Source organism: Adiantum capillus-veneris, chromosome 1, assembly GCF_014529385.1.
Source record: "Adiantum capillus-veneris isolate H3 chromosome 1, ASM1452938v2, whole genome shotgun sequence".
NCBI classification, from domain to species: Eukaryota; Viridiplantae; Streptophyta; class Polypodiopsida; order Polypodiales; family Pteridaceae; genus Adiantum; species Adiantum capillus-veneris.
In genome coordinates, this window is record NC_140931.1 from 85,512,240 (window position 1) to 85,539,339 (window position 27,100).

Consider the following 27,100-nt stretch of genomic DNA (forward strand, 5'->3'; position numbering starts at 1 on the left):
GGTGCAATGGTAAGCACAAGACAATAGGCTAGTGGAGGAGCTTCACAAGGACAATAAGAACCACCCACAATCGATCAACCAAGGCTTGCTCCAAGAGATGAATCATTGACATCTCAACGAGAGGAAGTGTAGTCAAGCATAGAGCCCTAAACTACAAACTCTAAAACGACCAGCTTACCATCAAGTGTTAGATAGACAAGGAGGATCTTAAGAATCATAAAGACACCATCTTGTGGGGTCCTTCAAAGCACTTGTGAGTAAGTGATCACACAAGCTTTGACGTCCACCAGATGGAGATTGCATGAGGCCCAAGAAGAAGCAAAGAGGTTGTGGGGGCTATTGAGGATCCAAGATTATTTCAAGCTAGAATCATGGGGACCAGATCCTCAAAGAGCCTATGAGTTTCTACACAACGTAGATGCCCAAGGAAACGCTACCGTCACCAACTTGCCTGGGCAACCTCGCCAAGTCTCAATCATACCGTCTTTGATTAAGGATTCCTAAAGCTCTAGTTGGGGCAATCAAATTCTAACACACCTAACCCATGGCCTTGAGCATCAAGAGATAACTTTCAAAGATCACTCTACAAAAAAATCCCACTTGGAACAACTACAAATTCCAAGAGATAGCTCTATTAATGTAGCTACATTATCTCTGCTAATGTAGCTACACAAGTAGCACTTTCATCTAGCCTGATTTGATCATTTTACAAATCCTTAAGTGCAATTGAACAATGAGTACACTACCCAATATCTCAACCAAAAAGCTTATACCAATTAGTGGAAAAACTCTCTATTTTGGAATCCTATAATTTGACATAATTGCTTACAACCTCAGATGCTCTCCATCTACTCTGTAAAAGAAGGCTAAGCTAGACACTTTGTATCCACTCATTACCCATCATTTGTATCCACTTTATATCCACCATTTGCATCTAGTTTGTTATCAATCGACTCTATATTTTTCTACTTATATTAGCATCTCTCTCTCTCTCTCTCTCTCTCTCTCTCTCTCTCTCTCTCTCTCTCTCTCTCTCTCTCATCTTGTGTGACTAACACAACCATGAATGGTTCACTCTTGTTTCCACCATAATCCAATTCCCTTTCATGTGGTATCAGAGTCGATGGTTGCATACCTAGGCCTATTCCTTCATTTGATTATCCTTAATAGCTTAATCTGTTGTGTTCAATCACATTGCATTAGCACTATATAATAATAATATGCCTACACTCTAATCACCACTTAGGCATGAGCATGCTCCACTACCCTATGGTGATTAGGTGAGGAGATAATTGCATTTTGCGTTTTAGATTGCATTTAGAGTTATTCTTTTGCAAGATTTTTTCTCCCCTAATTACTCGCTACTTGAGCCTCAAATCATTGCATCAATTGTGTGTTGACAAAGCACTCATAGATAGCAATCGGTCGACTATCCACTTGAACTCCAAATTTGAAATTCTTTGACCGATTAATTTTGCAAGATTATCATTATTGGTCTCTAGAACTCTTGCAATGCAATAGCTCGGAGAGAGAGAGAGAGAGAGAGAGAGAGAGAGAGAGAGAGAGAGAGAGAGAGAGAGAGAGAGAGAGTTGGCCATTCAATGTCTATCTAATTTTTGAACTCACACACTATTTTTAGAATGTCTGGCTCAAAGTCAAAAGGCCCTTAAATGGGATGCTCACACACATTTTGGTTGCTTGACTACTTGTGCCCTACCTGGCTGTCCTGTCCCACTGCCCATGCCCTGCCCGGCTGCTCAGTGTCCTACCCCGTTGCCCATGCTTTCCCATACCTACCCTTTTGTTGCCAGCTACTCAAAGCCCATCCACAATCCCCTTTCTTACGACTAGAGCCATATCCTCCAAGGGAAATTTGCCTTGAGCTCTTTAATGACCATTCCCATGGGCGTGTCCAACTTGAAGGAAAAACTCTGGCCACCAACCATATCCATCAAGCACAAAAATGTCCAATCCATGCTATGAAACATTGTCACACTTTGAGCAACATATGCACTATTTTCTTGTACACGTGGAGAAGGCAGAAGATCATTGCACGCTCTTGATGTTCAAGTATAAGAGTGATCATTATCCACATAGAGAACACATTATCACAAGATTATGGGAGTGACTTCACACTGTGAATTTGCACAAAGTTTTCTACATATGCACAAGATTTTTGCATATGCACTTGCATTGGATCACAATCACATTTGACTTTGCAAAGACAATATTTGATCAATGATTAGACACTACCCATTTTGGGTAAGCCCATCCTCATTCACATACATTTGTAGAAAATGTGATGTGTACGACATGCCACCATCTATAATCACTTTGAAAATTTTGACACTTTGAGGGGAGGAGAAGCATCAACAACACCAACAATCTGTATCCCACATTGGCAAAAAAACACAAAATGTTTTGAAGATTTGTAGTAGGCATTCACCTTTTTCCTTTCGACATTGGAGGCATACAAGCCCCATTTGTATTTTCCCTACCACCTAGTTGCCTACCATTCTCTAGGGGAGGTGTATTTTGATCCTACACGTTTTAACTCATGCACTTGCCGCATAATCTCCTCTTGTTGACCTTGAGAAACTCTATAAGGAGGTTTATTAGGCGGTGAACTTCCTAGAAGAAGTTCAATGCATGGTTATCCTTGCCTCGTTTAGGAGGTAGTTCACAAGGGACGTCCTCAATAAAAACATATTAAAATCCCTTGAGAAAATTGGATAACTCTAATTCGTTGATTTTTTATATATTTCGTTTGCTAAAGCATTAGGTACCTTTTGAGAATCTTTAACAAAAATCATGTACACGGAAATAGAGCTCTTTATTGACTTATTGAAAGCTTGCGTATGTACAATGGGTATGGTGTTACCCAACTCCTTAGCATCTATGTACATATATTTTTCCCTGAACCTAAAGTAGATTTGCCTTTCAGGGAATTTAACATTGGTAGCCATGCGATCAAACCATGGTGCCCCTAGGATTACATCCTCATGCTTGAGAGAAGAGATAAAGAAGTCCTCCGTGTCCACATAGCTTTGGACATGGAGCCTCAATTTCCCAATTAAGGGAGTGACTGAGGCTTCTTGCCCCTTGAAAGCACCATCGGTGGGTAGGAAATCTCCCATCTCATAGGCTTGGATGCCTAGCTTGGTGGCCGACTCTGTGGATATGAAATTATGAGTAGAACCAAGCTCAAAGAGAATAAAAGCATCACATGTTCTCTTAATTCTCATGCATGTTCATAATTTGCCGTATTTTTGCTATCCTTCTTGCTATTGATTTAGCCTAGTGGTTGTCAATGTTGCCTCTACTCTTTTTTGCTAAGATTGTACTCTTGGTGGTGACTTTTTTTGTTTCATCCCCCTTTGTAAACTACGCATAGTCTTGACACCATCGATAATTGATGGAATGCGAGTGCATGGGTAGGAAGATAAAAGAGTGTCTGATGTGCATGTCCATGGTGGGGAGATCCTATATGCCAAGTGTTGGAGAAATGCCGTGCAAATGAAAATCAAGGGAAAGGGACCACGTGCTTGTGATGGTGGGGAACTAGCTTGCTTCCATTTGTGTTTGTTGTTAGGATTTTATGCTCACCTCCTGCATGAGTGACTATAATAGAAATTGCTCATCCATCCATATAAATGAATCACACCAAAGAGTAAAAAGGAATAGTAGTTTGCAAGTTTATTAAGGATGAGTAATAACTATGTAGATACTAGTGGGAATCTTTAAACCTTGTCCACATGCTGCTCTAGGTTTATAAGAGCAACTTGACAATGGTTTTTCGTAGTTGGTATCCCAAACAATAGAACTTGGAGAGCTTGTGCTCTAGGTTTTGGAGAAAGTAACCCAACTCTTGACTCTCATGCTACTCTAGGTTTATAAGAGTGGCTTTTGGTATTTGGTATCCCAAACAATAAAGCTTTTAGAGATTGTTCTCTTTCTAGAATGGTTTGTCATGGCTTGGAAGAAAGTACATCTATGGCAATGTGGATTGGGGTTTGGGTTGCCAATAGAAGTGATTGAATTTTTTGAGTTGGTGTGTAAGGCTAGTTAGGATAATGGAGTGGGTAGGGCATGGTGAGGTAGGGAAATTGGCAAGGGTTAAATTTTGGGAATCCACACAAATTTACGTCTCCCATAGTAGTTTTGGGCCATTAGGCTAATGGTGTTGATAGAACTTGGTTGGGAGATTGGGGTGGTCAAGTGGGAAAACAAGGATGAGTGATGGATCCTGGATTTTCTTGCTTGGTCTGAGATGATTGGGAGGTGGAAGCTTTGTGATCATGCCAGTCACAAAGGAAGTAAAAAGATATCCATGGGTTTTTGGTGGTAGGGATGGTGGGTGTGGTGTGGTTAGTGGGGATGCTTCAATGTTTATGATCTACAAGGGAATCGTGATGAAACCCTTGGTGGTCTAGAAGGTGGCATGGCTAGTATCCTAGTCAGTATTGCAATCGGTAGCCCTCATGCAAGCTAATTCTAAGATACCAATATTGGAGCATTAAGAAGGTGGGGCAACATGGAAAAGTGCGGAGTTGGTGAATTGGTGTGTGATTATTGGTAGAGTGATAGTGCCCAAGGTGTTGAGTAGGGTGTTTGAAAATCTATGGAGAGGGAACTCCTTGGTGTGGCCCAAGGATGCATTGAGCAATGGATACGCTTCATAAGAGAGAATGTTGGTGTCTAGTTCTAAGTCAAGTAGTGTGGTGATAAGCTGTGAATTGAATTCCATTGTGATGAGGAGAGGAGGGCCAGAGGCCCACTCGAGGATAGGTGTAGGCAATTTACTTAGTGATGATAAATTTTTCCTTTGTGGACTCTCTCAACCAGCTCCTCTTGAGCTTCTCATTTCATGCCATCCTTGTTAGGAAACAGAGGCGTAGCTAAGTAGATATTAGAGTAGTTTACTTAATGGAGAGACATAATTTTCACACATAAGAGATTATAGAGTAGAGTAGAGTAGAGTAGAGAGAGAGAGAGAGAGAGAGAGAGCACATGACATACGTGGTTCACCCAATGTGGGCTACATCCATTGGAAACCAGCCACTCAATGGATTTAGTATTTTAAACTAAAAGTAGGTTACAAAGGGATTATACCCTTAATGGAACTCCTGCCTTGCTTCACTCTCACCATCTCACACACACCTTGTTTCATCAACTTCACAATGAATTTTGTGTGTAGTTTTGGCCTCCTTCTATAGGCCAAAAGGGCTTCCCTCTCTCGTGAGAGGCAGCCGTGTGTAGCCGACCTTGTGTAGACAAGTCGGTGTTGTATTCTCCCCATGTGTGGCCACCCTTGAGAAGACAAGTCCGCCTAGGAATCGGCCACCGGCTATTGAATTTGGCTACCGACCAAAGACATTCGCCCACCGGCCAACCGATTAGCTATTTTTCAACCACTTTTCGATCGCTCTCCAACCATAATATTTCGGCAAAAAGGAATATTCCAATGAGTGATTTTTCTTACGCATGATGGATTCTCCTCATAATGGGGGCCTTACAAATGTCCGTTTTTGAGACTAAAAGTTACAAGGGGTGAATCAGGCTCCATACTTGACAATCCTCTCTCTCCTTCTTGTTCTTGCATGCATGCCATTGCTTACGCATTTCATCAACTAAAGGTTCCTCATAGATTTTGATTTGGGATCTATTGATATAAGCTTTCATGGCATTACCATCCAAAGTAGCTAGGCAAACCATGCCCCTTGGAGTGATGCCGGTCAACACACATGGTCATAATCCCTAAGTAGAGTGAGTTTGTGTTTGTTTTTGCTAAGCGTGTAGAGGAGAACTAAGTCCCACTTTTGGAGTTCTTAGGTGTAGATATTTTTGTCAAACCAAGATTTTCTTTTGAATTTTTGACATAATAGCATGAATATCCCTAAGTTGTGCTTCATCCAATTTATTCAGCTCTAAAAGTCTCTCAAGGTTAGGGAAATAAATTTAATTGGAAGAACAACATTTAGCCCTTATAGATCTACCTCGCTCAAATAATGTGGTCCCTACCACAATTTTGTAGGTAGTTCTATAAGCCCTACGTATGCATGGCAACTTGGTAACCCATGTGTGCTTGTCTCCATCCACAATCTTTGTGAGAGCCACACATAGTACCTTGTTCATGATCTCTACCTATTCATTGCATTGGGAATGATATGGTGCCAATTTTATATGAGTCACTTGGAAAATTGCCAATACAGTACCCCAACACCTCGTTCAAAAAATGTACACTTGAGAAAATATTTCATCAAAATATATTCCATACTCATACATGAATACCTTTTGGCAATGGAACCAAATCCAAGTTTTTTTCTTTTCAATGCTAGACAACTCAGTTTTCATTGCAAGTTCCCACTGAGTCTTATCCTTGGCTAGCATGGCCTCTTTGTAACAAGAAGGTTCACCACTATCTGCCAGCAACACAAAATCCACGCCAAGAACAAACTGCTCTAGCGGATGTGAGGCTCTTTAAGATCTCCTTGGCTAACTAGTACTACCCTGCTCAATAGCTCTATCATCTAGAGTGTTCACTTGCGAAACAACAAGCTCTTGAGAAATCTCCATAGAAGGTGATACAATGGAGAATGTGACCTTTCATAATCAACCTCTTTTACTAGTTGTTTGTGCATCTTAGTCTCATTGAAGACAACATCACTGCTACGGATAATGGATCGACTCTCTGGATGCGACAAATGATAGCCAAACTATCCACAAAGATGCATTTTCAAGATTTGGATCTAGCTTAGCATGATGCTCCTTATATACATGTGCATAAGCTTCACAACCAAATTTCTTGAGTTTGTCATACGACTTGTGTCTTGACCATAACGCCTCATGCACGCAAAATTACAATTATGTATCCGATGATCTATTGATAAAATAAACTACTGTATAAAGCGCTTCTATGCAAAAACCTTGTGTTAGGCTTGCTTGTGATATTATAGACATGATTCTCTCTTGAATTGTCCTCTTCATTCTATCAACAACACTATTTGGAGCTGGGGTGAGCTCACACTTAATTTCCCTTCTTGCACAGAAGTTGAAAAACTCTTTAGAGATGCATTCTCCACCATTTTTTGAGCGTAAAGCCTTTAGCTTCTTACCAAATTGAGTTTCAACACTTGATAGGAATCTCTAAAAGTAAGAGAATAAATCATCCTTCAAGTTTAATGCATAGACCCAAACTTTGTTTTTTGTGTCATCTATGAATGTCACAAAATAATATGCATCACCAAGAGATTGAGTTTGCATGGGGCCACATACATCACTATGTATAAGCTCTAAGGGCTGTCTCTCTTTCTCAAATGAAACATTACGAGAAGCACATGTTTTCTTTCCATATTGAAAGTGCTCATAGAAAGGAAATATTGAAAAATATAAAGCAAGAAAATGACCCAAATGAGAAAGAGTTTCCATTCCTTTCTTGGACATATGTCCCAACCAGTGATGCCACAAAGCAACATTTGCTAGACACATTAAGAGGATACAAAGAACCAACTTTAGACCCACTAGCAAGAAATAAGTTGCCTTTGAATATATGCGAAGATGCTGATTAAAAGTGAATTTATAACCCAAGTCATCAAGTCTACCAATCGAAATCAAATTGCGAGTCAAACATGGCATGTGATGAACATTGTGAATTCCAAATTCGACATCATTCAATAAGACCATAGTAATGTCACCAATGCCAACTATGTCACAAGCATAACTATCACCCAATGTGACGGAACCAAAAGTCTCTTAACAAGTAAACCACTCCCTTTGTGGGGTCACATGAAGAGAGGCACTTGAATCGAAGATCCATGTATGTGACACTTCACCATTGTCTAACAATTCGGATGGCAATGAACACTGTAAACATAGAGTCTCTTGTGCATCATAAAACAAATTCGTAGAAATTGTCAACAAATTAATGTTCTATGCATCATCGTAATTAGTGACCAAATTAATCTCTTGAATCTTCATTGAACTTTTACTCTTTTCCTCTTTTGCATCATTGTCACTACTTTTGTATTGGAAAATTCCAACAAGGAGATCCTTGAGAGGTTTTTTGAGCTCTTGTAATAGAAAGTGATTGTAGTTAGCTTGCAAAAAGACCATTAGATCTTTGTTCACTTAATATTTATGAAGAATTTGAAGCTATGAGTTTTTAAGTTGTAACTTAAGCTATTTTTGAAGCAGTTCAACCACATATAAGACCCTTACCCACGTATAAAAGGAAATTTTTATAAATTTTTGGGGACTCGTTATTATTTGAAGAAAAAGAAGCAAATAATATCTTCTTTGTATGTTTTGTGTTGTCTCTTGCTATTGTCTTTATCTCTTTGCACCGCACTGCACGATCATTGTATCAAAATTTTGAAAGCACCATTGTGTTAGCCTCGAGGAGCTCTTCGCGTGGATATCAATGTTGCAAGCTAAGGGCCACTTTTCAAAATTGTACATCTCTCTCCTTTGTGCGAGAACCTCACTTAGTTTCTTATTGTTTATTTTTTATCTTCCACTATGTGTATTTCTACTTTGTAGCTTTTATATTCATGAAAAAAAAATGACCACTGCTAATTGACCTACCTATTTCCATCTCATCATGATTTTTTTGTGAATTTTACTATATTTTATTCCACCATGTAAATATCATTATTCCACCCTTCCTAGTCTTTTTATAATATTTGTTGACTAGTTGCATTTATAGGCTAGGTATTTTCAAGGCTTTTGTTGGTGCTTTCACACATGGATGAATATTTTTTTTGGATGCATAATAGAAGTGTCAACTAAGATGGGACTACCAAAGACTTTTATAGTAGCAAAGGTACACATTTTTGTTTAATCTTTGGATCCTACTCCACTTGTAACTTGGAAAAACTAAAAAAATGAGAAATATAGCATGTGAGATGAATCATTTTCCTATATTTTGTTTTATACTTCTTGGAAATTAGAGCACCAAGATATGATCCAAATAATGGGCCCTAGTTTTCCACACAGGGCAACCTTGAACTCTTCTCACCTTCTCCTCTCCACACTCACAACCACACTCATTCCTCTATTTCTCTCACCAAGACCTAGAAATTTCAACCCACTCGTCATCTTGCTCATCTTCATCTCTCCCTTCACCTCCATACCTCACAACTTCTCCTACGTACTCTTTCTCTCACACACATAAATACATACTTACCTACATACACACATACGTACATAAAATCAAAATCACATGTTCACATAGAAACACAAAAAACCACATCCTCAAGATTGGTACGAAGGAGAGTTTACTATACCTCTCAAGGATTTCATCGCGGGTGACACGATGCAGTATCCCACTCTCTACGAGAGTGGGGAAATAGGACAGTTCCAACAAATATATCTCTTTCATCTTTCTCTAGTAATTATTCCTCTAGAAGAGAGAGTGATATAATGAAATCTATTGAATTATTGCAAGAGACATAAGCTCTTCAATGCGGTCTTGGCTACTTTGGAGTGTTCTTTGCCAAGTCTGACGAGCTTACCCTCTCCAATGACTTCCAACCTCCTCCAAATCCCTTGTAAATTCCCTACCCTCTCTCTTTCAATAAGCTAGTGTAACTAGCAACCATGTAAATTTCCCATCCCTTTACCCCTCTCTCTCTCTCTCTCTCTCTCTCTCTCTCTCTCTCTCATAAGACTATTAATCTGGCACATATACACCTAGCCAGACAAGGATGACCCACGATCATATGGCCCTTGTTTTAGCTTAATAAAATATTAGAAAATCCCATCCTCTTATTTACATAAGGAGGGTCTCCATCACCAAAAAGAAGAACAATCTCAACAAGTCACAAGCTCTAATTATTAGAGGTTATCATGAGAACTTTGAGGCATAGGCACCATGCCTCCACATTCTATCATAGCTAGAAGTGTGAGTCTATGCAAAGGGTTCTGGGAGTCACAATCCACACCATCACTCCTGAAACTATGCAAAGGGTTTTTACAAGTCACCATCCACACCATCACTCCATAATGCTTAAGGAGACTATGCAAACACACGATGAACACACATAAGGAGTCCTATGGAACACATAGATCATAGTGCACACCCTACCCTTCCATCACCATCAACACACACACCCTTTTGCAATTGCAATGGTGGACTCAACATTTGACATCAATAAGAATGAAGTTCACCCTCACATGACTCTTTGTTGCCATCAACTCCCATCTATCAATGATGCATCCCATGGTCTCCTCCATCTCTCTTGACCTTCTCTACCCATTATATATTTGCCTTGCAAATAATCTACTCTTTGCTTTGTGTCATTCCTGGTGTTGCGTTGGCTAGCAAATTCTTGTGAGTACGTGCTACGATTGTTCTTTCTTTTGTTTTGCTTGTAACTGGGGTGTATGGGTTTGTCACCTCTTGTATGAATAGTACTTTATACACTTACACTCACACACTCTCTCTCCCAACTTGTTTCTATGTAGCCACATCCCACATGTGGTGGGAGCCAGTGCATCAATCCATTTCATGTTTGGTTGCATGACATTGTGTGTAGTGTGTTGTATAATCTTTTCTTTGCATCCTAGCTGCATACTTGCAAGTGGTGCCTCCCCTTGATTTCTCTCTAGATAGAGCATCTTCTCTTGAGGTGATAGGTGTCTCTAGGTAGATGGAGGTGTAGAGGCAACCTCCACTTGGCTACAATTTTCCACCATCATTTTCACCAATGCCCTCTTGAGGAGCACTCAATACCTTCACTTTAAAAATCTGAAATGAGTTCATTTTACCATGGATGAGTGGCTCCTTGAATTATCCAATTGGACCACCAAAGAGGAGGAGCTTCAAGAAAACCTAACACAACTTATCGAAATCCTCTTGCTAAGGTGTTCTATTGTCACTATAGAAGAGTTGGTAAGACCCTCTTTTCCTACTCAAACTGTGTATATCTCTCACCATCCTCATATGCATAAAAGCAAGGTGCAATAATCACACCTGCCAAATGAGTGCAACCCAAAGTGAAGGAGGAGATATCATTTTCTCCCTTTTAATCCACACGGACATCCTTACCTCAGTAGGTTTTCAAGTCGCGCCGGGGTTCTCTACACCTACATCCCCACCTCCTCCACCTATCCTACCTACACTCATAACTAGTCTTCGCCACCTCAGGAAACTCCTACAAACATGTGATTCATCCCTCTCCCTTGGGCCAAAGGAATCAAAAGTGTTTCACCCTCGACAATCACCACATCTTCAAAACAAAAGTTTAGATCATTCAAAATCTTTTTACGTCTCATCCTCATCATGAGTAGAGAGCTAGAGACAATTGTATGGATTCTGCATTGTCTACCGAGTGAAGTGGTAGAGCTAGTCATTGACAATGTCTTTGACACAGGGTTTGATTGGTGGGAAGGAAAATCCCTCCACATTCAAGGAGTTCTACTTTTGGTCCAAGGCTACGACGATGACTTTACAGCCTACTATGTATCAGTTCGACTAGGACTCAAGTGGTAAGACTCACCACCTATCTCATCACACTTGTCTATCCATTGGATGGTACTCTCATTTCATGGGAAGGTAGAATTGCTCAAGGAGGATAGTTTAGACTCTTCCAAGAAATTTCAAGATGGGTAGTCCTATAGCTAGAAGACAAAGATGACTTTTTCTTGTGGTACTACCGATTTAACCTCAACTACCAAGAGCTCTACACCTTTGACTATAACCTTCCATCACAAAGGGAGGATCCCTTTTGTGTTATCATATGATGGATCAACAAAACAAACCTTTTCCAAGAGGTCAAACCTATGCTCCATAATGCATCCAATCCATTTGCATCATTCTTGACGTGAAGATGTTCTACCAGCAAATCATCATGGCCATGTTTGGTGGTGAGCAACTGCATGAAATTAATACCTTTGATCAACCATTCATCTTTCCCCTCATACTTCACCATGCTTCTTTTGATGTGTGTATTTACATCCTTGTATTAACCATACACTTCCTAATTTTGTTTAAAAAAATAGATTTTTTGTTCAAAAGAATTTGTGATTTTCTTCTCATTACTTTGCTGCCATGGCAAGTATCTCCTTTCCCACATTTTGTGGCAAGAAGGGAGAAGACACGACCACCGTCTTTCTTGATAATCTTGAAATTTCATGTGTGGTCTCCAATAAGGAGGAGGATGATGCCTTATAGTCACACAATTTTCCTCCATTGATGAAAGTAGAGGCCAATTCTTGGTTTTGGTGAAGGCACTACCTCAGAGAAGCTATGGTAGTTGCTGCAGAGCTGAACCAAGGAGGTCTACTAGAGTATGTCACTTATGAATCCAAGTTTATGGATGAATGGAAGTGATGGGTTGCCTCACTGGAGTAGGTGTATAAGCCCCTGATTTTCTAAAAAGGACCGGTTTATTGCTAGCCTATGGTCACCGCTTAAGGAGAAGATGAAGGGGAGATTAGCTACAACATATGAGTTGGTAGTGGAGATAGCTCGCCTTAAAGATAAGAAGTTGCACATACAAGAAAAAGCCAATGAGTCAGATGAATCAAGCTCAGCTCAAACAACCCCATGAATGACTGCAATAGCCATTCAGAGGACCCAACAACAAGAGGCATTAGAAGAGCAATAAGACCTCCAGAGCCGCATCACTACTGAGCTAGAGAATCTTGTCATGCATTTGGTGCAACAAGGATACACACACAAATGCAGTAAGATTAAGAGAGAGAACAACAACGGCAAAACCGAGAGTACCATTGTTACAATTGTGGAGAGTATGGGGATGGTATGTATTATTGTCCACACCCTAGGAGGAAAAAAATTAATACAGGAGCAAGGCAACATCAACTCTCACCACCAAGAGCAAGATCACCACCACCTAGGCCACCACAACAAGCACCACTCATCCAAACTCTACAACCATTCATTCAACCATAGAAACCACCACCACATACCCTCATTCCACCCTTAACCCCCCCCCCCCCCCCCCCCCCCCCCCCCTGTTAGAAAATAAGACGTAGCTAAATAGATAATTGAGTAGATTACTTAATGGACAGAGACAGATTTACATACACGAGATTATAGAGTAGAGAGAGAGAGAGAGAGAGAGTACACACGATATACGTGGTTCACCCAATGTGGGCTACGTCCACGGGAAAGCAGCCACTCAATGGCTTTAGTACTTCAAAACAAGAAGTAGTTTACAAAGGGATTATACCCTTAATGGATCTCCCGCCTTGCTTCACTCTCACCACCTCACACTCACCTTGTTGCATCAACTTCACACTATGAAATGTGTGTAGAAATGGCCTCCTTTTATAGGCCAAAAGGGCTGCCCTCTCTCATGAGAGGCAGCCATGTGTAGCCGCCCTTGTGTAGATAAGTCCAAATCGGACCCTCCAATCCGCCCATGTGTGGCCGCCCTTGAGAAGACAAGTCCGCTTTTGAATTCGGCCACCGGCCACCGGCCAACTGACGGTTGTTTTCCGACCACTTTCCGGCCACCGTCCGGCCATAATATTCCGGCAAAAAGGAATATTCCCTGGTTTTTGACTGTGAAAATTTTGGTTTTCGGTGAGTGATTTACCTTCACGCACGATGGCTTCTCCTCATAATGGGGGCCTTACAAATGTGCGCTTTTACCACAAAAAATTACAAGGGTACATCAGGCTCTATACTTAACACCCCCCCTCCCCCCCCGAACCAACCGGCAATAAGGCAGAGTGTCATTAGTCTTGAAGGTAAGGGAAAGATGAAAGTGGAGGAACACATCAAAGGAGTGGAAAAAGAGAAGACCAATGTGGAAGAGGTGGATGCCATGGGAGTAAAGCATGCAAGGCATGGCAAAGCTTTCCAAAAGGAATAAAAGATGAAGACCAAGGTAGAGTGTAACAAAAAGCCATCCAAGCCTCCACGTAAAATTGACATTGTAGATTTTACTCTTGGTGAATGTTCTAAACCATATGATTTGATTCAAGATGTCTCTGTGATGCAAGGTCCAAAGATCACTTAGTCCCAACTGCTTCACCTTGCACCTAGGGTGAGAAGACAATGGACAAAGATGGTGAGAGCACAAGACAATCAAAGCCAAAGATAGTTGGGGCTATCTCTAGGAGGAATCTAGATGATATACTACCTATGATGAATGCCCACATCAAAGGACAACACATCTCCAATATCTACATTAATGGTGGTACACAATATGTGCCCTGAGTGAGAAAATTATGCATTGTTTAGGCCTAGAGGTAAGTAGGCTGGCGAGCTAAGATGGCAAATAATGTCAAAGCTCAATGTGTTGGCATTGTAAATGAAATTGGGGTTAAAGCATTAAACACCAAAGTGGATGTAGAAATCTTTGTCATGCCACACAACGGGGAGGGATATCCCATCATTTTTGGGAGGCCCTGGCTTATGGATATGAAAGCTGAGCAATATTGGGGCATCTATATAATCCAAATGAAATATTCCAAAGGAAAGCTAGTACTCTATGACAGGAACATAGGTTGACAACGCGACATGGAAATAGAAACCTTTGAAGATGAGGTTTCTAGCTACTCTTCAACCACTTCAGAGGAGGAGGCTACAATGCAAAAGAAAGTGACATCAGTATTGAAGTGGCAGGGGTATTCTCAAAGACCCTAAGAATATGGAGCAACCTGATATACCATCTTTATCAAACCAAGGAAAGCCACCAAGTATACAACCTCTAGTAGAAGAAAGTAAGCTACATCACATGCTCTCTAGTGAATTGTGTAACAAAGAGAGTGAATATTATATTTTGATGCTAAGTAATCTCACCACACTATTCATTGATGAATATGATAAGATCACTAGCATCACAATAGTTCAACATCACATTAAGCTCAAGGAGGGAAGTAAACCTGTAGTGCAAAAACTCAGGCGGCTAGGAGTAATTCAATAAGAGGCCTTGCTCAAGGAGGTAAGGAAGCTATTAGAAGTAGATTTCATCTACCCTGTCAAAGACTCAGAGCGGGTCTCTCCAGTGGTAGACATGTCAAAGAAGAATGGTAAGTAGAGGGTTTGTGTTGATTACAAGCGTCTCAATGCAATCACAAAGAGGAACCATTTTCCTCTTCCTTTCCAAGATGAAATTCTCAATGAGGTAGCACGACATGAGTTCTACACGGTGTGTAATGGCTACTCATACTACTTTCAAATCAGCAGGCAACCTTCATCACACCATGGTGATCTTTTTCTCAGAGTTATGCCTTTTGGTCTCACCAGTGTCCTCACTACTTTTCAATACTATGTGATGTTTGTTTTTTAGCCATTCTTTGGAAAATCAATTTGTGATTTTATCATGATGACTTTTGTATCTATAACTTTTAGTTTCTTCATTTGGAGAAAGTCTATGAAGATCTATCTAGGATGCAAGCTTTGGGTGGCCACCTCAACATGGAAAATTTGTATTGAAGCTGTCTCAAGCAAATTCCAAGCTTTGGTGTCTTTGCCCTCTTCTATCACAACAAAGCAGTTGGTATCTTTTCTTCAAAAGTTCAAGTATTTGAGAAAGTTCATCCACTTGCTCTCTCAAGCGATTCTCCCTTTACAACAAGTAACACATAAAGAGATCTTTACCTGAGTGAAGAGAATGAGCAGAAGTTCAATGAGATGAAACAAATTTTAGCCTCACTCTGCACCATTGCACCTCCAAAGTGGGACGAGCCACTTTATGTCAACCCTAGTGTGAGGGATGGCATACATGTGTCTATCTTAATGTCACTATGCACCATTGCACCTCCAAAGTTGGACGAGACATTTTATGTCAACCCTATTGTGGGGGCTGACATAATTGGGTCTATATTAATATCAACACTAGTGTGGGGGACGACACACCTGGGTCTATTTTAATGCAAAAGGACCCTCACACTTCTTTCATGCATCTTATCTACTTCTCTAGTCACATGATGAATCCACCATAGAAAGGATACACGGAAATGCATCACATGGTTCTTGCATTAATGTTTGCTACCACTAAGTTTTTCTCTGATTTACTACCTAGACCATTCATAATCATAACAATGGAGAAAATGTTTCCTTATGTGATGCAACACATGGATGTTTCTTCTAGGATTTCCAAAGGGCTCATCAGATTGTAAGAGTTTGATTACACAACGCAAGTAGAGAGCTCCACAAGAGTTAGTCCAGGAAGCATTCTCACTCATTGCCCCTATAAAAAGAAGCTAAAAATCAAGTCAAATGATCAAGAGGTTGAGAATATTTATTGCCATTTTGACAGGCTACTTGAGATAATATCTGGAGCTAGAGGCATCCTAAGGGGAGGGCTAATGAGGGTCACTTTTCAAAATTTTGGTCCATCTCTTTCCTTTGTGCCAGAACCTCACCTAGTTTCTTCATGTTTATTATTTATCTTCAACAAGGTGTATTTCTACTTTATAGCTTTTATGTTCATTGAAAAAAAAACTATGACCACTACTAATTAACCTTCCTAATTCTATCTCATCATTAAAAAAATTTATCTTTACCATATTTTATTCCACCATGTAAATATTATTTTTCCACCTTCCTAGTCTCTTTATAATACTTGCTGACTAGTTGCATTATGGACTAGGTCTATAATTATTGATAAAGCGGACATCGTTTGTATTTTCATGAGGAAATTCAAGGCCCTTGTTGGTGCTTTCACACATGGATGAAGACTTTTTTGAATACATACTAGAACTGTCAAACAAGATGGGACCACTAAAGACTTTTATGACAGCAAAAGTACACATTTTTGTGGAATTTTTGGCGGCCTGTTCCACTTGAAATTTTGGAAAAACTCAAAACATGAGAAATGTAGCCCATGAGCTGAATTTTTTTGCTTGTATTTGTTTTACAATTTTTTAAAATTGGAGTGCCAAGATATGATCCAAATAGTGGACCCTAGTTTGCCACACACAAGGCAACCTTGAACTCTTCTCACCTTCTCCTCTCCACACTCACAACCACACTCATTCCTCTTTCTCCCTCACCAAGACCTAGAAATTTCAGCCCACTCATCATCTTGCTCATCTTCATCTTTCCCTTCACCTCCATACGTCACAACTTCTCCTGCGTACTCTTTCTCTCACACACAAAAATACGTACTTATCTTGCTCATCTTTATCTCTCCCTTCACCTCCATACCTCACAACTCCTCCTACGTACTCTTTTTCTCTCACACACAAATACATACTTACCTATATACATACACACATATGTATATACAATCAAAATCATATGCTCACATAGAAACACAAAAAAACCTCATCCTCAAGCTTGTTAATAAGGAGAGGTTGCTATACCTCTCAAGGATTTCATCGTGATTGTGACACGATGTAGAGTCTCTCTCTCTCTCTCTCTCTCTCTCTCTCTCTCTCTCTCTCTCTCTCTCTCTCTCTCTCTCTCTCTCTCTCTACAAGAGTGGGGAAACAGGACGGTTCTAGCAAGTATCACTCTCTCATCTTTCTCTAGTAATTATTCCTCTAGGAGAGAGAGTTAAATCATGCAATCTCTTGCATTATTGCAAGAGACACAAGCTCTTCAATGCGGTCTTGGCTACTTTGGAGTGTTCTTTGCCAAGTCTAGCAATCTTACCCTCTCCAACGACTTCCCACCTTCAACAAATACCTTGTACATTCCCTACGCTCTCTCTTTCATCAAGCTAGTGCAACTAACAACCAAATTTCCCATCCCTTTACCCCCCCCCCCCCTCTCTCTCTCTCTCTCTCTCTCTCTCTCTCTCTCTCTCTATTAATTTGGCACATACACACCTAGCCAAACTATATCATGGAAAATAATAGAGGGCGAGATGACAATTTGAGAACCTGTGTCGTTGAGCACGAGTACTTACCGATACTTGAGCAAGCACACGCTAGACTAGTAGGGGACCACTTTTCGATTGACAAAATTGCAAAAGTGATACTCCTTGTAGGAATTTGGTGGCCTACTCTCTTCATGGATGCAGAGCACTATCTCAGATGATGTGATGCTTGCCAACAAACAAACATACCGATGCGACATGAGGAGAAGCTGCTACGAACAAATCGATCCAGTATCACTTTTGCCAAGCTGATACTTCTGCCACAATAGCTCTGGATACCCAAAACACTACTTTCCCATCAATTTTTCAACTTGACAAAATCCAGCTTTTAAATTTCCATAACATCTAATCATCCGCCACAACGGTGGCAAAACTTCAAACAACCACTCCATGCTTCAACAGGCTCACTTAAGTACAAATGGATTTTCAAATATCAATCGAACAAGTGAATGACAGATGAAACATCAAAATGGCAATGCAGACCAAAACCATTACACCCTCAACCAACTTCCAAGTCTCACACACCAACCTTAAAGTGGGTACCTAAAGCCAGGCCAAACCAAGTCACTGACGAACCCCTCGTACTCACCAAACCAAACATCCAAGGGCAGGTAGTTCGTCTTCAACAACTTTTGTTTGGAAAACGTAACATAGATGCAACCTCGCCAAGAAACACCACTAAAAAATAGGTTTAATACCCAAATCTTGCACATCACACACACCACCAACCTTAAAGTGGGTACCTAAAGCCTGACCAAACCAAGTCGCCGACCAACCCCTGGTACTCACCAAACCAAACATCCAAGGGCGGGTAGTTCGTCTTCAACAACTTTTGTTTGGCAAACGTAACATAGATGCAACCTCCCCAAGAAACACCATTAAAAAAATTGGTTCAATACTCACATCTTGCACATCACTGTGTTACCAAATGCATCTTTTCCATCAACATGATAGGGCAACATTTCATGGCCTTGCATAGACACGTTGTTTGCACCCATGCACATTGCACAAACCTTCGTATGAGACAATTCAAAATGGGAAGGGGGGAGTAGCAGTAGCTGGAGCAGCATATTGCAAAACATTATGCCGCAAGATGATGAGAGATTATGTGCACCTTGTGTATAAAGTGTGTTTTGATGCTTAAATTTTTGTTTTTTTATTGACCTTCTAGCAGAATTTTGCTCTTATCAGGTATAATATTGAGCCATACTGACACATTTCGACGGGTGAGATGCTTAGAGTGAAAGTATGTATATATGAGTGTTAGGAATAATTTTGAAAAAAAAATTGGCCAATTAATAACAAGTTTTAGTAAATTTCTTGCCTTTTAACCTAATAATGATAAAAAATCAATAAACAGAGCCAAGAGATCCGGATTCAAGTTTTGAAAGCAAATCTTGAACCTACAAAGAAAAATCTTTGAGCATGTCAAGTATGGAAGGATTTGGCAGCTGTCAAACTTTGGGTCAGCTTACAATGGACCAGAACTGCAAAATCAAGAGCAAATAACAACCAGGTGTCCAAATGAGGAGCCATCCGAGCCACGAGTGGAGTGGGGTATGACATGAGAAATGTGGGCAAGTAATGTAAGTATGCACAATGAACTTGGGGTGATCTGGGCACATACAATCAAAATGGGGCAGGTTAGTTCTCATTTGCATTCAATCGGTCAGGGAGAGATCTAGAGAGTTTTTGGCAGCCTAGACCTGGTTGCTACAGTCACCCCAGACACACATGCTTCACCATATTGGACAAGTATGAAACTCTTCAGCTCTAGAACACCCGCAAATTGTCAAAAACACCAAACAAGTGCACAAAAAACAGAATCAATCAAAACAAAGTCAAGATCTGTGGAAATTGTCATAGCACTTTGGGGTGGGCAAACCAAGTCCAACTGCAATTATGAGAACATGGGAATGCTCCATTTTCAAAAACAGAATCTATCCATGCGAATCAAGCTGCCAGATGGGGTGGAACATGGATCACGATCCATGACTCCCCACCTCAATTTGCAAAGGTAAGTGGTGCCAAAGGCTGCTACTGAAAGCGCCTAAACACTACAGCAACAATCACAAATTTGAAATGTTGTTGGACATGGATCGCGATCCATGACCCCCAACATATTAGAATAGGGAAAATTCGATGCAAACAGTTTGTCCATGCCTTGGGAAATGTGTTCTGCAAATTTGGGGAGAAATAGAAATCAAAACACCAAAAAACCAAGTGAAATCAAAATTTGAGTCATTAAACGGTCATTTTAAACCACAGTTCTAAAAATTGATCAAAATTCAAAAAATAGTGCACAGGAACATACTTGGAAGCTAACCCCAAAGTTTGGTCCAAAATCGTGTCTAAACATGGATTGCAGTCCATGATACTCACAACCGGATTTTGTCAAAATTAAGTGCTGGGAAATATGTACAAGCTGGGAAATGTGCTATGTGTCATCATTTAAGCAATGAGACTTGAAAAGTGTTTCAATTGTTAAGTTTAGCAGTTTTAGAGTGTCTATGACAGAAATTGTGATCTTGGACAAAGTTTTGATGCCAAAGAGAGTTGGTAAGTTTAAAGTATGTGAATGGAAGCAAAAAGCACTTGAGAAATGAAACAAACTTGCCAGAGGGTCTGGAGGGTCCAAACAGATTCCAACTGGGATGAAATTTAGTAGACAACTGGGAATTGGGTGCTTCTCTAACCCCAAATCATTGAAAGAGATAAATGTCAAATAGATTGATCACTATCAAGGATCAAAATTGCCAACCAAAACCATATATGGCAAAGTTGGACCGAATTGGGCCATAACTTGGAAAACTGGAAAAACTTGAGAGAAACTTGTCCATAATTGAAAATGACTTCACAAGTGTGTTAGGATATGCTATAGGAATAGGTACCCCAAGTTTCACCTCAAATGGTTGCTAAACATGGATCGCAATCCTGCAAGTTTTCCAGGCAAAAATCATATCCTCAGGTCCTAAATGTCAAAGATAACCTAACCCTAGAGTTTTGAGTCATTTGAACTTCAAAACCCTTGCCAAAATGCTAGAATTCTCTAAGTCTAATAAAATTTCCAAAAAATGGCATAGATTCTAACCAATGATCCAAATTCAAAAAGAAGTGAATCATAGCATACCCAAAGCATGCTTTACCAGATAAGAGCACCAAAAATTCAAAATGTGTTCCAACATGGATCGCGATTCATGACCCCCTGAGCCAAAATTGACATGTGACCACATGACCTAGTGCATGTAGTTGTCTTAGATGCATTGGTCAAGTTTGGACTTGTTTTGATCAATTTATGCTCATTTTTCATTTTATGGCCAAGTTTGCATTTTTTGACTTTCTTGACAACATTTTGGGCCAGCTTTTGGAGCTAATCACATGATTTTTTGATGACAAAATGCCTAGCTAATGACTACGAAAGCACTAGTAAGCTTCCCCAAATAGGTAGCTGATGGTACTAAAGTGAAGACTACCATATTCCCAAAAGAAATCTAGTCATTGCACCAATAGCAAGAGGTCATAGAAGGGTCAAGATGTCTATAAATGGATACCTTCTTCAAATTTCCGCCATGGGGAACTGATTTTGAGAGAGAATACGAGTTGATGAGCTCAATTCAGTACAATGACGAGGCAATTTTGGCTGACAAAGATGGAGAAACAGTGAAAGTACAGATCACCATCGATCTAATCAACCAAGCATTACATCTACCTCTTGGCAACCATAATCTGCTACTCAAAACCAATCCATAGACAATGATAAAGCATTTTTCAAGAAAAAGGGACACAAATTCACATATAGAGACTTGGCCTATTCCGAGACAGAGCAACCACTTCGGCTGGTATCTCAGCACAATAAAGTACAAAAGCCGCCTAGATACACAGAGTCAAATCTGCATATTGTAGTAGTTATAGGGGCAATGGCTTTCAAAGGAAAGAGTGGTCCGCTTCGACTTGGGGAACTACATCCTGAAAAACCTGGTCAAAGCCAACCTCAAGAGCAGTGAGAAGAACAAAACTTATATGAATGGAGGGCCAGTGCTTAAGAGGATTGAATACCAAGCACTGGGAATGATCAACTAACTACCGTCGACCAATTCTCAGATCGATATTTTACACAAGTCAAAGCATGCAACCCGGGCGGTAATCAGGCCATCATCGGCACGTGGGATGAAGAAAACCAAAGGATGGAGCTCAAAAAAGAAGACTTCAGACAATGAAAAAATGAAAACCGCCACTCTCCAATAAGCCGATCACTCTTCCTCTTGCTCAAGAAACCAAGGATGAAGAAAACAAGCAAGACACAGAGCTACAACAACCACCACAGGAACACCCTATTGTTTAGGATAAAGAAAAAGAGAAAGAGATGGGCAGGGAAGCTAGCCAGCGATACATCCCTCCTGTTCAACAAGTATCTATAGAGCCGTAAGAAGTCAACAACGAGAAGGAACCTGAGAGACGGAGCAAGCTCCCATTACTGAGCAGAAGCAAGATAAGAAAAAGATGCTGAAGGACAAAGATCCAAAAGCTGGCACCTCTTAACAACGAATCACATCAAAAAGAGGGACAAGGTCTCCATGCTCCAAAGCTATCATAGAAGAGGGGCAAGATTTAGACATGGACGAGCATTTGGAGCATATTAAACTACAAATCAAATGTCAAAGATCCATCACTAGCCTACGAGAGCTTGATTTAAAGGAAGCCCAAGTATAGGTAGTCTCACTCAAAGAGAAAAATCAAGAGCTTCAGCAACAAGTGGAAGAGCTCCAGGACAGTCATGTCCAGCTCAAGGATGCTCTCAAAGAGGAAAAGAAAGAAACGGCTTCTCTCTACTTGACCTACAAGAGAACATAGAAGAAAACAACCAAATGCAAGTAAAAAGGCAAGAACTTGAAGAAAAGCTAGAAGTAGAGCAACAGAAAGTGTGAAGCTCCGGGAGTCGTATGGTGTGGTCAAGAGCACACTCAAAGGGGGTGATTGTTAAGGTAATCCCAACTCGTGGTACCATATGGGAAAGCACTCTAGCCACCTAGGAAAGTCTAGACGATGACATGGTCCAATAGCAAAAGGATGCAACCTCTCTAGCCAATGATTGTAAAGCACTAAGCCTACTTAAGAGGCTATTCTCTAATAAATCATTTGCACTTTGAGCTATCATCATTGTGTCTATACTCTCTCTCGTTATGCTCTTGCCCTTGGTGTAGCCCTATCCCTAATCTTCATACCTCTAACCCTAACTCTAAAACCATGGTTAAGCTAAGGATCCATCCTCCATAGCCTAACACTAATCCATTGGTGATTAGGGAACACCCTTCCAAACATTCCATACTTCTCACAAAAATAACATTGAATGTCCTTTTCACTGCAAGACTTTGATCTATCACAAAATCTATCTCTCTTGCCATCTTTGCCAAATTCATGTTGCCAAGACAACCTTTCCTTTGTTTGCTTTCTTTCTACACATAGTGAGCTTCACCATGATACAAGCTATCCATAGTCATACGGTGAACTTCTTCTTAAAGAAGAAGTTCTACACTAGCATACCATTTGGTGTAGAATTACTAACAGCGATACAAAATGTATCCGACGATGGTTTCAATGAGCAAAGCAAGTGAATAGCTTTCATCTCATCATCTATCTTCATCTGTTGAGCATGAATCTGGGCAAACATAGAGTCGAACTCGTTGATGTGGTTGGCAATACTAGCTAACTCTTTCATGTGGAGATTATACAGCTAAGACCACCTTGTTGCTAGCATATTTTTTCTTATATGTGTTGTATAACTTCATCCATACCTAACGTGCCATGGCACCCTCCAAGATAATTAAATAAATTGACTTGGTAAGATGCAATCTAATTGTAGATCTGCAAAGCGCATCTAACTCTTCCCATTGAAGCTGCGTCGTGTTCATCTCTTTAATCGTCGTCGTAGTATATGAAATGGAAATGTTTTGCTTCTTTTGCACTAAGACATCCTGAATGTGCTCTTTTCAAAGTGCAAGTTTGTCCCACCAAACTTCTTGATGTCATCAACATTCCTGTCCTTGAAACTTGCCATAAGAGCAAAGTTTTTAGTACAAAATTTTGAAATTTTTTGGCAGAGTCCTGTTTGAATTTGGGGAAAAATCACATCCAAAATGACTGTCAAAGTGCAATACACACAGAAATTCTCTTTGAGCAATAGGCATAAACTAGAGAGTAGCAAACTATTTGTGAACACTGTCAAACTGACAAATACAAATCATTGGCAACATCGTGTCAAAGCTCCTAGTCCTCTATATACATGGCTTATGACAAGGATACTATATGGGGATCTCCAGCAACCTTATCCACCTTGCAATGGATAACCTAGCCCCTAGTATTTAGCTTCAAAAAACCTCACAAAAGGCTAAGCAATTAGATGACTATAGTCAAGTCTTAGAGATGATTATCTTCCAAAAAAAGTCTTATAAATGGTCAGGATTTTTGTACTTGCCAAGGTGGATCCACCAATGCGTACAAAGCTAGGATGTGTGCTCAAACAGGCCCCAGTCACAGTTCAAGCAATGATTTCAACTCCCACTGGAAATGCAATCTAAGAGTATACCATAAATGGGTCCACACTTGCAACCGGCTCTCAATATTAGAGCTAACCATAGTGTCAAACATAAATGCCAAATGCATAGGGCATATCACATATAGATCTCAAGGAAATGCTTTCGAGAATTTGTACCTATAACCTATTGTGTCATAGTCAATGACCACACTGTGCTCACATAGAGCATGTATAACCCACATAAGCATACATTGAGCCAATTCTCAAAACACTTGTGTTGTGTCTTAAAACTTGTTTTTGTGTGTCACGATGTTGATGTCGTGCACGTTGTTGTAGAAAATTTTGTTCACAACTAGGTCAAATAAATATCACCATTGCATCCAAAACATGTCAAAACCTCCAAAACAACTCCTGGGTTGCAAGGACTTCAGTCCATCTGAGGAAATAATGGCCTAAAATGTGTTTTTTGGGCAAAAATACACCTGCAAAAACTTGTTTTTGCTAATCTCTCACAATGTGGGCTAGAAACTTACTACAAAATAGTTCCATATCTTAGCAAAATTAGCTCCTAAATGAGCTAAAGACAAGATCTCACCTCCACAATCCCATACATGGCTACAAATTTCTTGACCAAATCATGTTATAAGAGTACACCAGTGCACTCCAATGTGTGTGCAATCAAAGGATAGCACTTCAGATAAATGCTCTCCTCCATAAGCACTCAATAAAGGTTGCAAATCAGATGCAAATAGTACACAAAGAACCCATGACAAGGAAGCTCTCTCGTTGGCTTTGATACCAGAATGAAGGAAAGCGAAAGAGTGGAGTCGGATACCTGCACGAGAGAGAGAGAGAGAGAGAGAGAGAGAGAGAGAGAGAGAGAGAGAGAGAGAGAGAGAGAGAGAGAGAGAGAGAGAGAGAGAGAGAGAGAGAGAGAGAGAGAGAGAGAGAGTGTAGCGCGGATAACTTGTCGTGCTCTCTACAGTGGGTGGTCCTCAGTGCAATGTGCGTGACAATCTCACTCAAACAGACTGAATCTCCCTCAAACAGATGAACAGAAAGGAAACAATAGACGTCAACAGAGCTCTCAGAGACACAACAGCAAACCAGAACATATGACTCGACTATCTCAAAGACTGATACAGACTCTGGCGTGACAGCACACTCAGCTCCAGCCCAGGACTCTCAGGTACAATGAGGTTGTCGAGGCTCAGATGTGCCTGGATGGTGCAGACGTGCTCTGTGTAAAGACCCACTCTAGACGACTACGTGCAAGATAAGATAGAACTGCCCCCAAAAATGACTACTCATATGTACAACCATAAGAGCCACCAACGGCCCATAAAGAACATCATCTAAGTATATCCCCACTGGGTGGTGGTGGTGACCTGGCCACGATGTCCACTAGACCACCCTGCCACGTGTCTGCCCAAGTGTGAACCGACCAGACCAAAGGCCAACTGACCAAAGCCCAACTATAAACTACTGTCATATGAAAGTGAAAGTGACATTGTAGCAGGCTACAGGTTGCCCGCCACAAGTCCGCTGCCCATCCCGGAGAGCGGAACTGATGAACTGAAATAACGGCGCTCTACTATTGGTGGTTGGATGATGGAGGAGGAGGTGGCGGAGGCTGATAGTAAGTTGGGTAAGGAGATGGAGGCCAAGTGTATGGTGAGGGGTAGTGGCCATGAGGAGGGTACATCCGGTATGGAGCAGTAGGCTGCGTCATGTTTTGCGGTTGAGTAGGTGGAGCTGGTGGAAACCCAGGAAACGACTGCGCAGGCTGCGAGGGTGGAACCGGTTGTTGGAATCCCGGGAAGCCATAGAAGTGTTGAAGATAGGATGGAGACTGGGAGGGGGAGGCCATAGAGGGACCCTGAAATTGTGATGAGACCGAGCCTGTTGGTTTAGACTCCATTCTGGTAGGATTTTCTTTTTCTGTTGTTTGAGAGTCCCTTGAATGTGCTTTGGACACGTCCGTCTATGTCGGTACTTGTGGTGCCAATGCAGGAACTTGCTGAGAAACCGGGGTTGTAGTTGTAGTTGTAGTTGTAGCTTGAACTGCCTGTGAAATGGCTACAGCTTGGTATTTTGCACAAGAAGGACATAGTGTATGTACCACCGGAGAGAGATCCTGAACTGCTACAGTCATACCATTTGCCTCTTTTAACTGTTTTTGCTGAGTGTGGACGATATTTTTGAGGTCCACTACCTGTTGAGTTAAGATTCTTATACGATCCTGAGATGTAGCAATGAAATTGTCCCTATCCATCGCTCGTTGAAGATGCGTTTGCACTTCCCTTGTCATACCGTCGTAGCAAGAGCGATGCATACCGTTGGTACCTTGCAATGAGAGTGCTGCATTGATAATCGTCGAAATGGCTCTTCTGTCTGCCTCTAAAAGTCTGTCAGCTTGAGGTGCAAAAGTCTCATACATGTTATGTTTGTCAGATGTAGGCGCCCCAGAGCTAGATGCCCCTACAGTATCCTTCAGTGCCCCAGCAGTAAGAGTAGTATGTAGTGCCGGCGAGACAACTGGATGTTGTGTTTTAGTGACGGCAACACTACTCACAATAGGTGGTGTGAAAGTGGAGGTGGCCACAGAAGTAGACATACGCACTACTGGTGCTGTAGTATGGACGTCCAAGATTTTGACCTGCGATTCTGAGAAAGGTAGTGTTGCCAGCTGCGCAGATGAATCTTTTTGTACCTTTGCCCTCTTGCGCGAGATGCCCTTTCCTTTTGCCATTTTGGAACGTTCTTG

At 40.9% G+C, this 27,100-nt stretch overlaps 1 protein-coding gene across 3 annotated transcripts in view; it reads right to left on the reverse strand.

Annotated features, from left to right (window-relative positions):
• Positions 1-17,758: 17,758 nt before the first annotated feature.
• Positions 17,759-27,100, reverse strand: part of LOC147465093 (branched-chain-amino-acid aminotransferase 5, chloroplastic-like) — a 37,551-nt gene continuing 28,209 nt past the window's right edge. For 2 of the 3 annotated variants that reach the window (XM_086518189.1, XM_086518204.1), the window contains one exon: positions 17,759-18,072. The gene's annotated coding sequence lies outside the window, so the exon portion shown is untranslated. Of the gene's footprint in view, positions 18,073-20,442; positions 20,736-27,100 lie in introns of those variants that run through there. The other variant, XM_086518229.1, reaches the window with a different exon arrangement.